Source organism: Leucoraja erinacea, chromosome 5 (genome assembly GCF_028641065.1).
Source record: "Leucoraja erinacea ecotype New England chromosome 5, Leri_hhj_1, whole genome shotgun sequence".
NCBI lineage: Eukaryota > Metazoa > Chordata > Chondrichthyes > Rajiformes > Rajidae > Leucoraja > Leucoraja erinaceus.
Window position 1 is genome coordinate 80,301,795 of NC_073381.1, and position 14,371 is coordinate 80,316,165.

Consider the following 14,371-nt stretch of genomic DNA (forward strand, 5'->3'; position numbering starts at 1 on the left):
TAAAAGTTTGTGTTCATAAGTTCTAGGAGAAGAATGAAGCCACTCTGCCAATCTAGTCTACTTCGCCATTCAATCATGGCTGATTTATCTTTCCCTCTCAACCCCATTCTCCTGCCTTCTCCCCATAACCCCTGACATACGTACTGATCAGGAATCTGCTAATGCCTTAAAAATATCCATTGATTTGACCTCCACAGCCATCTGTGGCAATGCATTCCACAGGTTCACCACCCTCTGACTAAAGAAGGGGCCTGACATACTGAGTACTTCTGTTTAGTAACAGGTTTCCAGCATCCACATTATGTTGTTTTTGTGCAGGCGTGGGCAGGTTGGGCCGAAGGGCCTGTTTCCACACTGTATCACTCTATCACTATGACTCTATGACTATTCGGTAATAGCCCTGTCCCACGGTATGAGTTCATTCCAAGAGCTCTCCCGAGTTTAAAAAAATATTAAACTCGTGTTAAGCACGGAGAATGAACGTAGCGGGTACATCGGAGCTCGGGGACATCTCTTAGCGGCTCGTAACGCTAACGGCAGGTACTCGGGGAGACTTGCTAATGGCAGGTAAGCACGGGAAGACTCGTGAAGATTTTTCAACATGTTGAAAAATGGCCACGAGAGCCCCGAGTACCGACGAGTGGCCATAACCGTAAATCTCTCAGTTCGAATCAGGGCAAACTCGGGAGAGCTCTTGGAATGAACTCATACCGTGGGACAGGGCTTTAAGTTTCAGTGAGGTTCCCCCTCATCCTTCTTAAAGGATGATGTTGAAACGAGGACTTTAAAGTCTTGCAAGAGTGGGACCATTTTAAGGAAGTTTCCTTGCATTGTTCAAAGGGTTTAATCTAATTTGGCTGGGGTTGAGGGCACAGAGCAGATGTAGATACGACAAACTAAAGAAATGATTATTTGTGCAGCTCAACAGGCTGATAAACACATATACACGGATAAATATATTATTACCAATAAAACAATAAATCAATAACCGTAATTAATACTAATTATCCAAATAGTGCAAAACCGAAGTCCGCAGTGCACCTAAAGGCACAGGCCATAGAAGATCACAGTTGCTGTGGATAGTATTGTGCAGTGTTCAAGAGCTCAGTAAAGAAGATGTTCTTGAACCTGGTGGTCATGGCTTTCAGACTCCAGTATCTTCTTCCCGATGGGGGTGGTAGCAAAATGAGAGCGGTGGCCAGGATGGTGTGGGTCTTTGAGGAGATTCGTTGCCTTTTTATATTTATAGAGAAGAAGAACTGAGCCAGTCCAGTCGGCAGAGCAGAGATGGGCGACACCTAAAAAAAGACACAAAGTGCTGGAGTAACTGATCCTACTGCTGCTTGCTGACTGACCCGCTGCATTACTCCAGCACTGTGTGTCTTTTTGTTTGTAAACCAGCCTCTGCAGTTCTTTGCTTCTACAGACGTGAGCATGATGATGCATGTGGGAGGAATGCAAGGCCAAATGATATCTATTTTAATTCAAGGAGCTTGTCTGGCAGTGATAACCTTTAAGGACTGACCACTCATTCATCCGCGTAAGAGTCATGCTCTTCAAGTTAAAATAGATACAATTTAGTCTTGTATTCCCTGCTATTTGCCTCATCATGCCCATGTCTTAACAACTCAAGGGATAGGATCTTCAGGCATGGTAAGAGAAGGAAGTAAAAGAGGATGGGACATGACATTATTGATCAAGAAGACAGGCAGTGCAGTAATGAGGCAGGTGTCCAAGAAGCCTCTTCAAATGAAACACATAGGTTGAAGTTAGAAATACAAAAATTGCCACTTTCATTTCACTGCACATCGCGTATGTGTATGTGACAAATAAACTTGACTTGACTTGACTTGAAATGGGACTTTTACCTGGTCTGGCTGGAATTATACTATAGCCTACCTGATAATCAGCCGGAGATGGAAGAGCAAAGTGCAGAGGAGTGCTGCCTGTACGGAGTTCGTAAAACACAGGTGGCCCCAGGTAGAACATGCAAACTCCACACAGACAGTCCCCAAGGTCAGGATGGAATCTGGGTCAACTGGCGCTGTGAGGCATCAGCTCTACCTGCTGCGCCACAGTGCTTGCTCATCTAGAGAAAGACCTTAGCGGGACAGGCAGCATCTCTGGACAGAAGGAATGGGTGACGTTTTTGGGTCCAGACCCTTTTTCAGACTGAAAGCCAGGGAGACATGGAGGTATGGAAGGGTGAGGTGTGAAAACAAGAGATCAAAGTCGACGTAGATCGAGGAAAATGTAGAATAGATCATTATTAGCTGAGGGAAAGGTGACAACGAGGCATGCAATCAGTAAAATTTATTCAGGAGGACAGCCAAACTAATTTTTAGAATGAGATGCTGCCTTCTCCCCATAACCTCTGACACCCGTACTAATCAGAGCATTCTTTCAGGAATGAATAGGTAAAATGTGGGGATGTTATTCTTTGCTGGGCATCTGCAAAGGGGAGTTTGAGTTTAGTTCATTGCCACGTGTACCGAGGTACAGTGAAAAATTCTGTTGTGTGCTAACCAGTCAGCGGAAAGACAATACGTGATTACAATTGTGCAATCCACAATGTACAGATAGAAGATCAAGGGAATAACGTGAATGACGTTCGCTGCAAGATAAAGTCCAGTAAAGTATGATCAAAGACAATTCGAAGATCTCCAATGAGGTAGATAGTAGCTCAGGATTGCTCTCTATTTAATCAGTTTAGTTTAGTTTAGCGATACAGCATGGAAACAGGCTCTTCGGCCCACCGAGTCCGCACCAACTAACTATCCCCACACATTAATACTATCCTACACTAGGGACACTAAGACAAAGATCAATAAATGTGTTGGAGGGAACTGCAGATGCTGGTTCACACCAAAAATGCTGGAGTAACTCAGTGGGACAGGCAGCATCGCTGGATAGAAGGAATGGGTGACCTTTTGAGTCGAGACCCTTCTTCGGAAGAGAGACAGTGGAGAGGGAAACGAGAGAAATAGGTGTGAAAATGAGAGATCTAAAGGGACGAGGTTGAAGGAAAAGGTAGAATAGATCATTGTTAGCTTGGGGGAGGTGACAAAGAGGCAGGCAAAGTAAAATTAAATCAGGAGTACAAACAAACATGTTGGACAACTAGAATGGGGTGGAATGGAGAGAGAGGGAATGCAAGGGTTACTTAAAGTTAAATAAATCAATATTCATACCTGCATGACCGACCAAATGTTTCACACCTGTTTGTGTTTCATATGTTCTTAAATTATTCTGTATAGGTTTCTTAAAGTAATTATCAATAACATTTTATGAGGATGTTGCCAGGACTCGAGAGTCTGAGCTATAGGTAGAGGTTGAGTAGGCTGTGGCTCTATTCCATGGAACGCAGGAGGATGGGAGGTGATCATGAGAGGTGTATAAGACCATGACAGGGATAGATCAGGTAGAGGCACAGAGTCTCAGGTAGAGGCACATAATCGAGGACCAGAGGACATAGGTTTGAGGTGAAGGGGAAAAGATTAAATAGGAATCTGAGGGGTAACTTTTTGGATGTGGGTGTATAGAACGAGCTGCTAAAGGAGGTAGTTGGGGCAGGGACTATAGCAAAGTTTATTTTGACAGGTACATGGATAGGATAGGATTAGAGGAATATGGGCCAAATGCAGACAGGTGAGGCTAGTGTAGATGGGACATGTTGGCCGGTGTGGGCAAGTTGGGGAGAGGGGCCTAATGTCTTTGGACTCATTTGCAGGATGCCAAGCAATTAATAAAGAGATAAATATACTAACACTGCAGTGTTTGGGAATCTCACTGTGTTCAACTTACTCAGAGCAGCAAGGTGGTGCAGCGGTAGAGTTGCTGTCTTAGCGCCTGAGACCTGGGTTCCATCCTGACTACGGATGCTTGTCTTTACGAAGTTTGCACGTTCTCCCCGTGAACTGCGTGGGTTTTCTTTGGAAGCTCCGGTTTCCTCCCAGACTCCGAAGATGTACAGGTTTGTAGATTAATTGGCTTGGTGTACATATAAAATTGTCCCTAGTGTGTATGTGTGTTGAGTAGTGTGAGTGTGCGGGGGAACGATGGTCAGTGTGGACTCGGTGGGCTGAAGGGCCTGTTTCTGTGCTGTGTCCCTAAGAAGCATTAAGAGCCTGTCCCACTTAGGTGATTTTTTCAGCAACTATAGGCGACTAGGCTGTCACCACATGGTTGTGGGATGACGCCTTTGAGTTGTCTCCTCAAGCCGCCGAAAGAGTCGTAACTTTTTCTTGTTGACGCTGGATTTTGAAATGTTCAAAACCTTTCGACGACTGTCGGCTTGCCGTAGCTTGTCTTCTCCTGTGATAGGTGTTGTTGTAGGTTGTCGCCAGGTGACACGGGTTGTCGCCGGGTGATGACCGGTGAATTCCATTGGTGACTGCCTACGTCAACCTACTTTAACTGGTGACAGGTACCGGCGACTGAATTGTCTTCAATTGTCTGCAGTTGTTGCCGACAGGGTCGGAGCTTGTAGCGGGGGAACGTAGGTTGACTTCGATTGTCGTAGGTTGTCGCCTGGGTGGTCGTAGGTGGACGTCCTAATGGGTCGTCGGTTGTCGGTAGCTTGCCGTAGCTTGGCGCTGATTAGGTGGTAGGTTGTTGGGGGGGGGGGGGTCCATTCGCCATTTTTCAGTGACCTGCCACAACTGTGACTGTTGCCAGCAGTCGCCGAAAAAAAATCGCCAAAGTGGGACAGGCCCTTTAAGAAGGCTTCACTGTTACAGTTGTGGAAAATGAAAGCTTTAAAACAAATGAGCAAAGCTAACGTCTTTGGATTCAGTGGCAGGGTGCCAGGCCATTAGTAAAAGGATAAATATAACATCCATTGCTAACAGCACAGTGCCTGTGAATATCATAGAGCTCAACTTGCACAATTAAAATTCTAAACTTGGGAGAAACCTTCTAAAAAAAAATTCCAGCTAACATGGTCCAGTGTGGTGATGCTTCATCTTTTATTATTATGTTTCAAAGGAATCAATTCTTATTTTCCTGTAAGGCATAGTAAACAGAATCACAGACACTGGCAGCCTCTAAAGCACATCACGCATGTTATCTGCCAACAAACCTCCGGGGGTTAGTCACGCATTTGATTTTGTTATACTTCGGGCCTTTAAAGAGCAGACATTTCAGGCGCTTATTCAAGGTTATTCCCATCAGAGAGAGAGAGCGAGACAGCGAGAGGAAGGAAATTAAAGCCAGAGCTCCAGAGATGATGAGAAAGATGTAGTAAAATAGAAACACTCTGCGGGTGAGCCAGCAGCTAAGGAGAGAAGGAATTGGCAATGTTTTGGGTCGAGACCCTTCTTCAGACTGATGTTGGGGGGGGGGGGAACGGCGGGAAATAGAAAGGAAGAGGTGGAGATAGTAGGCTTTGTGGGAAAGTTGGGAAGGGGGATGGAGGGAGAAAGCAAGGGTTATCTAAAATTAGAGAAGTCAATGTTCATGCCATTGGGGTGTAAACTACCTAAGTAAAATATGAGGTGCTGTTCCTCCAATTTGCACTTGGCCTCACTCTGGCAATTCTCTCCATAAATGCTGCCTCACCCGCTGAGTTTCTCCAGCATTTTTTGTCCTGTTTCAATTTTTCCAGCATCTGCAGTTCTTTCTTAAGGGGCTGTCCCACTGCGGCGACAATCTGTGAGTTAAGAAGAGTGCCTTCGACCATCAAGCTCAAGCTGGGTCTACCGTCCACGTTGAAACCGCGAGCTAGATCGACCAGCTGCACACACACAAACATGTCGCAAAGGCGGGGGCCAGGGAAAGCGGGGGAGCGCTGTCTGAAATTCACACCCACAATGAAGAGGGAGGTAAACGGCTGCCACAGTGACAGTACGTCCTTTAGAGAGCGCGGGGGGGGGGGGGGGGGGGGGGGGGGGGGGGGAGAAGGGGGAGAGAAGGGGAGAGAAGGGGAGAGGAGACACTTAGAAGGAGAGAGAGGAGAGAGAGAGGGGGAGAGAGGGGGAGGAGAAGAGGGTGACAAGGGGGTGAGAAAGAGTCGAGACACTTTTAAGAAGTATAAGAAAGTTTAGCGGGCATTTTACCTACCGGTCGGTTTTCCCAGGTCCTGAAAACTCCAATGAGCCAATTAATATGCCCGGTCAACGAAGGAGATTGTCTACGGCTGCCCTCGACTGCCTGTAACTAAATAGTGACCTCAATCCACTGCACTACGAGTCAAAAAGAACCATGCTGACCAAATTTTACTTGTGGAAAATTTACACAAAGGACGGTGGGTGATATTTCCTTATGTGGAAAGAAATATCCCAGAGTCATATAGTCATACAGTCATTCATGCCCGGATTTAATGCCAACCAAGATGCCTCATCTAAGTTACATCTGTTTGCTAATTAGGCCCTTATCTCTCAAAACCTTCCCTATCCATGTACCTGTCTAAATGTTTCTAAAATGTTGTGATAGTCCCAGCCACAACTACCTCCTCCGGCAGCTCGTTCCAAACACCCATGTCCTTTTGGTAAAAATGTCACCTTCTCAGGTTCCTATTAAATCAGGAACTCCTAGGAATTCCTATTAAATTAATATAGCTCAGACCCTCGAGCCCTGGCAACATCCTGGTAAATCTTCACTGTACCCTCTCCTGCCTGGTGACATCTTTTCTATAATATACCGCCCAAAACTGAACACAATACTCTAAATGTGGCCTCACATTTCTGATATAACTGCAACGTGACCTCCCAACCTCTACACTCGATACTCTGACTGATGAAGGCCAACGTGCCAACACAGCAAGAGCTAAAATAGTTATGGAGAAGAAAGAGATGATCCAGCTACCATGTTGCACACTGAAACTAACGGAATGAAGTTTTGCTGCAGGATTTATGTAGCTGAGCTTCAAATTTGTGAGCAGAATTTGAAAGGTACAAACAATTTGGATAGCTATCTCAATCAGACACGAATTGACATATGTCAAAACGGATCTGAGATTTAAATGCACTAGTGGTGAGGTATTGACATCAATTCTGGCAAAGGATTAGCTATTCCATGAGCACAGAATCCTTTTTAACTGGGCTGTGACTAATTTTAGCATAACAACTAACTATGGCTGAAGAAGGCAGTAGAGTGTGTTTGAATGAAAGGGACATTTTATTTCATGCTTTGGTTGGATGGATTTGGAAGTCCTTGCAAAACGCAACAGCCAGGAACAAAATGCAACAAGGAAGAGGAAGGTGCGGCCCGGTGGCGGAGCGGTAGAGTTGCTGCCTTACAGCGCCAGAGACCCGGGTTTGATCCTGACCATGGGTGCTGTCGGTACGGAGTTTGTATGTTCTTCCTGTGACCACATGGGTTTTCTCCGGGTGCTCCGGTTTCCTCCCACAGTCCAAAGAAGAGCAGGTTTATAGGTCAATTGGCCCTGTAAATTGTTACTAGTGTGGGATAGTGCAAGTGTACATGGTGATCGCTGGTCGGCGCGGATACGGTGGGCCGAAAGGCCTGTTTCCACACTGTATGTCTAAAGCAGTGGTTCCCAACCTTTTTTTGGCCATGCCCCACCTAATCACCTCTAAAATCCTGATGCCCCCCCCTTGCTTTCCCTTGAGAGAAAACGGTGGAAAGAGATATTATAAGGGTAACTTAGCAAAAGCTCTTTGAATCGCATTTCTAAATCCAATTCAATAAATAAGGTTCTCCCATGACCTCGCGCGCTTCGTGTGACGTGCATGAAGAGCGATGGCGCGGTGATTATGTAATAACTACACAATAAAGACCTTTTTTACCCAAAAAAAATTATTTACTCAAAATAACATCTGAAACATAAACTACATATGTTTACCTGATGTAAAATCCAAAAAAATAAAAATCGAAAATTTGGACCCAGACCTCCTCAGTCGCGCTCAATTGCCCCCTTAAAAATCAAATTGCCCCCCTGTGGGGTGTACGCCCCACGTTGGGAACCACTGGTCTAGAGTATAAAGTCTAAAGAAATACATGTTGCTTTAAAGGAGTTGAAATCCCTGATTAAGGCAGATTAAGGATGTTTTTATGTTTTAATGTTAAACTTCTTGAATGCTATGTTGCATTTTTATTAGTGTGCTGCAAGGACATCGGAATTTCCCGTGAATAAGGGGATTAATAAAGTAATAATATCTATCTATCTATCTATTATAGAGACCACACCTTAAATAATGTATGTAGTTTTGTTCCATGTACTGAAAGAGAAACATATTTGCCTTTGAGGCAGTGCCTTAAGATACATTACATTAAATCTTGGAATGCAACGGCGTTTCGGTACTGAAGTTATATGAAGTAACTGTAATGACATAATGATGAGACAGTGGTTCGTGATAGGATGGTTTAATTGCCTTTCCCTTCACTCTGCCTATTGTACTTAAGTTCAGTTTGTTTGTACATATGTATAGTATTAACCAATTTGTTTGGATAGAAAGCAAAACAAAGTGTTTCACTGTACCTTGGCACATATGACAATAATAAGTTCATAAGTTTCTAGGAGCAGAATTAGGCCATTCGGCCAATCAAGTCTACTCTGTCATTCAATCATGGTTGATCTATCTCTCCCTCCTAACCCCATTCTCCTGCCTTCTCCCCATTAACCCATGACACTTACTAATCAAGAATCTGTCAATCGCCACCTTAAAAATATCCATTGACTTGGCCTCCATAGCCATCTGTGGCAAAGAATTCCACAGATTCACCACCCTCTGACTAAAGAAATTCCTCCTCATCTCCTTCCTAAAGGTACGTCCTATAATTCTGAGGCTGTGGCCTCTGGTTCTAGACTCTCCCACTAGTGCAAACATCCTCACCACACCCACTCTATCCCGGCCTTTCACTATTCGGTAAGCCTTTCACTATTCGGTAAGCACAGTGCCATCAAATGCCTATCATATGTTAACCTACTAATTCCTGGGATCATTCCTGGAACCTAAATCTGGATCTAAAGTGAGTGTGATGGGTTAATATGTCCACAAATTAGGGAGAAGGCATCTCAGATTCTGAGAGGAATTGAAAAGTGCAATGTTGAGAGGCTTTTCTCTCTTGCTGGAGAATCCGGGACATTGATCCACAATCTCAGGACAAGTGAGTCAGCCCCTTAAGGATGTGATGAAAAAAATCTCATTCATCAAAGATTGATAAATCTTTGGAGAATTGTGGATGACCAATTACTGATTATATTCCGGATGAGATAACACGTGTTTGGTTCCTGAGGGAATCAAGGGATAAGAGGAATTGGATAGCCATCACAGTTCGGCACAAATTGCAGAGTGCACTTGTGGGTGAGGACCAGCTATGATTAACAGTAAATGGGTGGCTGGGGTGAAAAGAGGTCCCCTTAAAGATAAACATGGCCCCCTTTGTTTAAAGCCACAAGAGATGGGGGAGATATTAAGTAAATATTTTCATCTGTTCTTTTTCTGAGAAGTTCATGGAAGAGTCAAAGAATCATACAGCAATGAAACAAGGCTCTTCAGCCCAACTTGCCCATGCTGACCAACATGCCCCATCCACACTGGTCCCATCTACCCGCATTTGGCCCACAGGTTATTAACCACAGATGAAGTTCAGGAGGGTCGCTAACGTTGCACCATTATTTTGTCTTATTTCAAGGCAGTTGGTGATCGGGGATGACGGAAGAGTTGATGGCATGATTTTGTGAATCTCCTTGTAAATTGCAATAAGTCTTAGCCTTTTTCTGCTCTAGGGTATCCCATCCGAGAGAAGTCAGCATATTATTCACGCTTGATTTGTGAATGTAGTCATTACATACAAAGCAGGCTGCTCGGCGTTGTACTTTCTCCAGGGTGATCTTGTTGTTGTTGTTGAAAGGATCCCATACGGCTCCACAATACTCCAATTTGGGCCTGACCAAGGGCTTGTAGGCATTCTCTTTGACGGATGTACTACATGCGTGAAAATTTATTTTAAGAAGACCGAGAGTTCGATTTGCTTTGTTAGACACTTGACTAATATGTGTTGCCCAACTTAAATATGTGTCACCCAGCTTAATTCGACTCCTAGATATGGGTGATGGTCGACAGCAAGCAATGTATGGCTACCCATGTTGTATTCCGATAAAAGTGGTTTAGTCTTGTGTGAGACATGCATGGTATGACATTTGGTTGTATTGAATGACACCTGCCAGGTTTTTCCCCACTCACAGAGAGCATCCAGATCCTTCTGCAAGGCCAAGCTGTCTTCTGGTGTTTGAATCTCTCTATAAATTATAGCATCATCTGCGAAGTTGAATTCTGGACAAAATTGCATTTGGAATGCCATTAGAGCAATGGACCCATGACAGCCCCCTGTGGTACACCTGATGTCACAGAAGTTTCAATAAATGTCTCTCCCTCCAAGAGAACTCGCTGGTGTCTCCTTGTCAAAAAGATCTTAATCCATTTTAAGAGGTTGCCATCAATTCCTACATGGTTGAGCTTCTAGAGAAGCTGCTTGTGGGGAATCTTATCAAAAGCCTCACTGAAGTCTAATATAATCAGGTCAGTCCTACCCTTGTTATCGAGTGACCTGGCTAGATCATCGATGAGCCCCGCCAGTTGGGCTTCACATGATCGAGCCTGTCTAAAGCCATGTTGGTGGTTTGTTAGTACCTTGTGGAAGTCAATATGGTCCATAATATGTTGGTGGATTATATGTTCGAGAATTTTGCATGGTATGGAGGTCAGTAAAACAGGGCAGAATTTATTCTATTTGTAGGTGGATGAAAGTCATAGATCCAGTGGCAGGGGATGGGTGTTAATTCGGATCGACTGGTCTTGTATTCACTGGGATTTAGAAGGATGAGAGGGTATCTTATAGAAAGAAATAACATTCTTAAGGGATGGACAAGCCAGATGCAGGAAAAATGTTCTCAATGTTGGGGGAGTCCAGAACCAGGGGTCACAGTTTAAGAATAAGGGGTAGGCCATTTAGGACTGAGATGAGGAAAAACATCTTCACCCAGAGAGTTGTGAATCTGTGGAAGGCAGTGGAGGCCAATTCACTGGATGTTTTCAAGAGAGAGTTAGATTTAGCTCTTAGGGCTAATGGAATCAAGGGATGTGGAGGGAAAGCTGGAACATGGTACTGATTTTGGATGATCAGCCATGATCATATTGAATGGCAGTGCTGGCCTGAAGGGCCGAATGACCTACTCCTGCACCTATTTTCTATGTTAACTCCTTGGTGCAGGATCTTGGGGATGAATTTGAATGAGACTATGGTGCTGAAAGTGGAGCTTGCCCTTCCCAATTTCCTAAGAGTAGGTCCAGCTTTGCCCTCTCCCTTGTAGAGCCATCTACATATTGCCTGAGCAATGTTTCCTGAACACATTTAACAAACTCAGCCCCATCCATGCCCTTGGCACTGAGACAGTCCCAGTCTATATTTGGAAAGTTAAAATCCCCTACAATGACAACCCAATAGTCTTGCAGCTGCCTGCAATCTCCCAACATATTTGTTCTGCTAATTTTAGATGACTATTTGGGGGCCTATAGTACACTCTCATCAAAGTAATCATCCCATTTTTATTTCACAGCTCCACCCATTTAGCTTCACTGGATGAACCATCAGTCATACCATCTCGGACTACTGTCTTGACATTCTCCTTAATCATTAAAGCAACTCCCCCCCCTCCTTCTATTTCATCTACAGCGTGTGTACCTTGGAACATTGAGCTGCCAGTCCTGTTCCTCTCATAGTCAGGTTTCCATAAGTCGCAAGTACCTATTCACGCCCTGGGTTCATGCACCTTATCCGTCAGGCTTTTTTTTAGTTTAGTTTTGAGATAGAGTGCCTGAAACAAACCCTTCAGCCCATCGGCCCCGCGCTGACCACCGATCCCCGTACTATCCTGCACACTCGGGACAATTTACAATTTTAACCAAAGGCAAATTAACCTACACACCTGTACATCTTTGGAGTTTGGGAAGAAACCGAAGCACCGGAGAAAACCCATGCGGTCACTGGGAGAATGTACGAACTTTGTACAAATATCACCCGTAGTCAAGATCAAACCCGGGTCTCTGGCATTGTAAGGCAGCAACTCTACTGCGGTGCCACCCCTCACAATGCCCCAAGGCCCCTCGCATTGAGATATATCGAGCAGTTAGTGCCGATAATCATCAAGGTCAGCATGAATTAGATGGGCGAGAGGGCTCATTTCTGTGCTGTACAATTTTATGAATGTCTGATTCTATGTGGTGCACCTAATGACTTCTACATCCAATCCAGATCACCAAACACTTTCTCATTAAACAAGAAACCACGTTTGATGAGAGTCAACTGGAAAACCAGGATGTGCCAATTAAATAGCATCAGGCTTTGGTTCTCAATCTTGCAAAACAAGATCAAGTGGTTTCTCAAGGACGTTCCACCTTTGTCGCACCCAACATGATGGTGCTGACTCACTGTTGAGAGCTGCTGACTACAGGAATGAAAACTGTGCCAATGTGAGCCTGCTGCTAATCAGGCATAGCCTTAGGATTATTGGGAACCCATGATCTGGCTCCTACGATACGATACGATACGATACGATACGATACGATACGATACGATACGATACGATACGATACGATAGAACTTTATTTATCTCAGGAGGAAAATTGTTCCACCAACAGTCATAATCAACACAAAATCCATGAAACATGAAATATATTCCTCTTACCCGTAACAACATGGCACTCATTACTCCACGATAGCGTGGAGATTAAAGGGATGCGTCACTATGCCTAAAATACAGTCTACACAAAACCTGTAACACAAGGTGCTGGAGTAACTCAATGGGCCAGGCAGTATCTGTGGGGGGAATGGATAGGCGACGTTTCAGGTCAGGACCCTTCATCAGACTAGAAAGTGAGGAGGATAGTAAGACAACACAGAGAGACTAGTTGAATGGGCAGATGTAATAGATCAGAATTTTATGCTGCAATTTGCAAGCGGGTACATTTTGATAGGATGAGTAAGGATAAACAATATGATATAAAACTATTTAAGAAGGAACTGCAGATGCTGGAAAATCGAAGGTAGACAAAACTGCTGGAGAAACTCAGCGGGTGCAGCAGCATCTATGGAGCGAAGGAAATAGGCAACGTTTCGGGCTGAAACCCTTCTTCAGACTGATATAAAACTACTTTGAATTACTATCTACCTCTGACGTCCCTCGGACTATCCTTGACTGGACTTTACCTTGCACTAAATGTTATTCCCTTATCAAGTATATATACATTGTAAATGGATTGACTGTAATCATGTATTGTCTTTCCGCTGACTGGTTAGCACGCAACAAAAGCTTCTCACTCAGTACACGTGACAGTAAACTAAACTGAAACTGAAACTGAACTGAAACAAAAGTATCCTGTCTCTTTAATTCTCTGTCCAAATTTAAGATCTTACAGTTTCTGAAATCAACTGGCCACAATCTTCGCCGATATAAGGTCATACGTTCATAAGTGATAGGAGCAGAATTAGGCCATTCAGCTATTCAAGCATGTCTGAACTATCTTATCCTTCTAACCCCATTCTCCGGCCTTTTCCCCATAACCCCTAACACCTGTACTAATTCTATCTATCTATCTCTGCTTTTAAAATAGCCATTGATGGACTCCACAGCCTTGTGTGTCAAAGAATTCCACAAAATTACCACCCTCTCATCTTCTTCCTAAAGGAGCGTTGTTTTATTCTGATGCTATAACCTCTAGTCCTAGACTTTCCTAAAAAGTTGTCTCCACTCCTTCTCCCCCCTCTCTCCCCCCCCCCCCCCTCTCCCTCTCCTCTCCCTCCCCCCCTCTCTCTCCCCACCCCCCTCTTTTAAAGGACTTACTGTACACTGTGCTTTAGCCGTCTTTTTACAGCGCCAACCTTCCTGTTCATTGCCGTGTGTGTCTGTTTCACCTTGGCTTTGCACCGTGTGAATTTTTTAGACAGTGCTCCCCCGCTTGCCCTGTCCCCTGCCTGCATAACGGGCTGGTGAAAGAAGCGATGATAACTCTACCTCATCCAGTTATTTCATTTTTGACTTCAGTGTTTGCTGCTCTATTTCAGATTGCATTACAACCTTTACACCATTCTGCTGTTTTGGCATTTGCCAATGTTTATTGTTGTATCTATCATTGTGTCTACAATATATGTTGTATCCACAATACACGATACTAAACTAAAATTATCATTAATAGTGTATACCTTGTGATGTTCAGTCAACAAGAAATTTCATTGCACCCTGGCGCATAAAACAATACACTAGTCTTCAGCTTCCTACATTGATCCACTAAAGCTCACCATAAACTTAAGAAACATCACTTCCTTCTCCATCTGATTATATAATGGCCTTTGGATTAAATAATGAACAACAGTTTCAAGTAACTACTCCCTTTTATATTTCTCAGTCTCC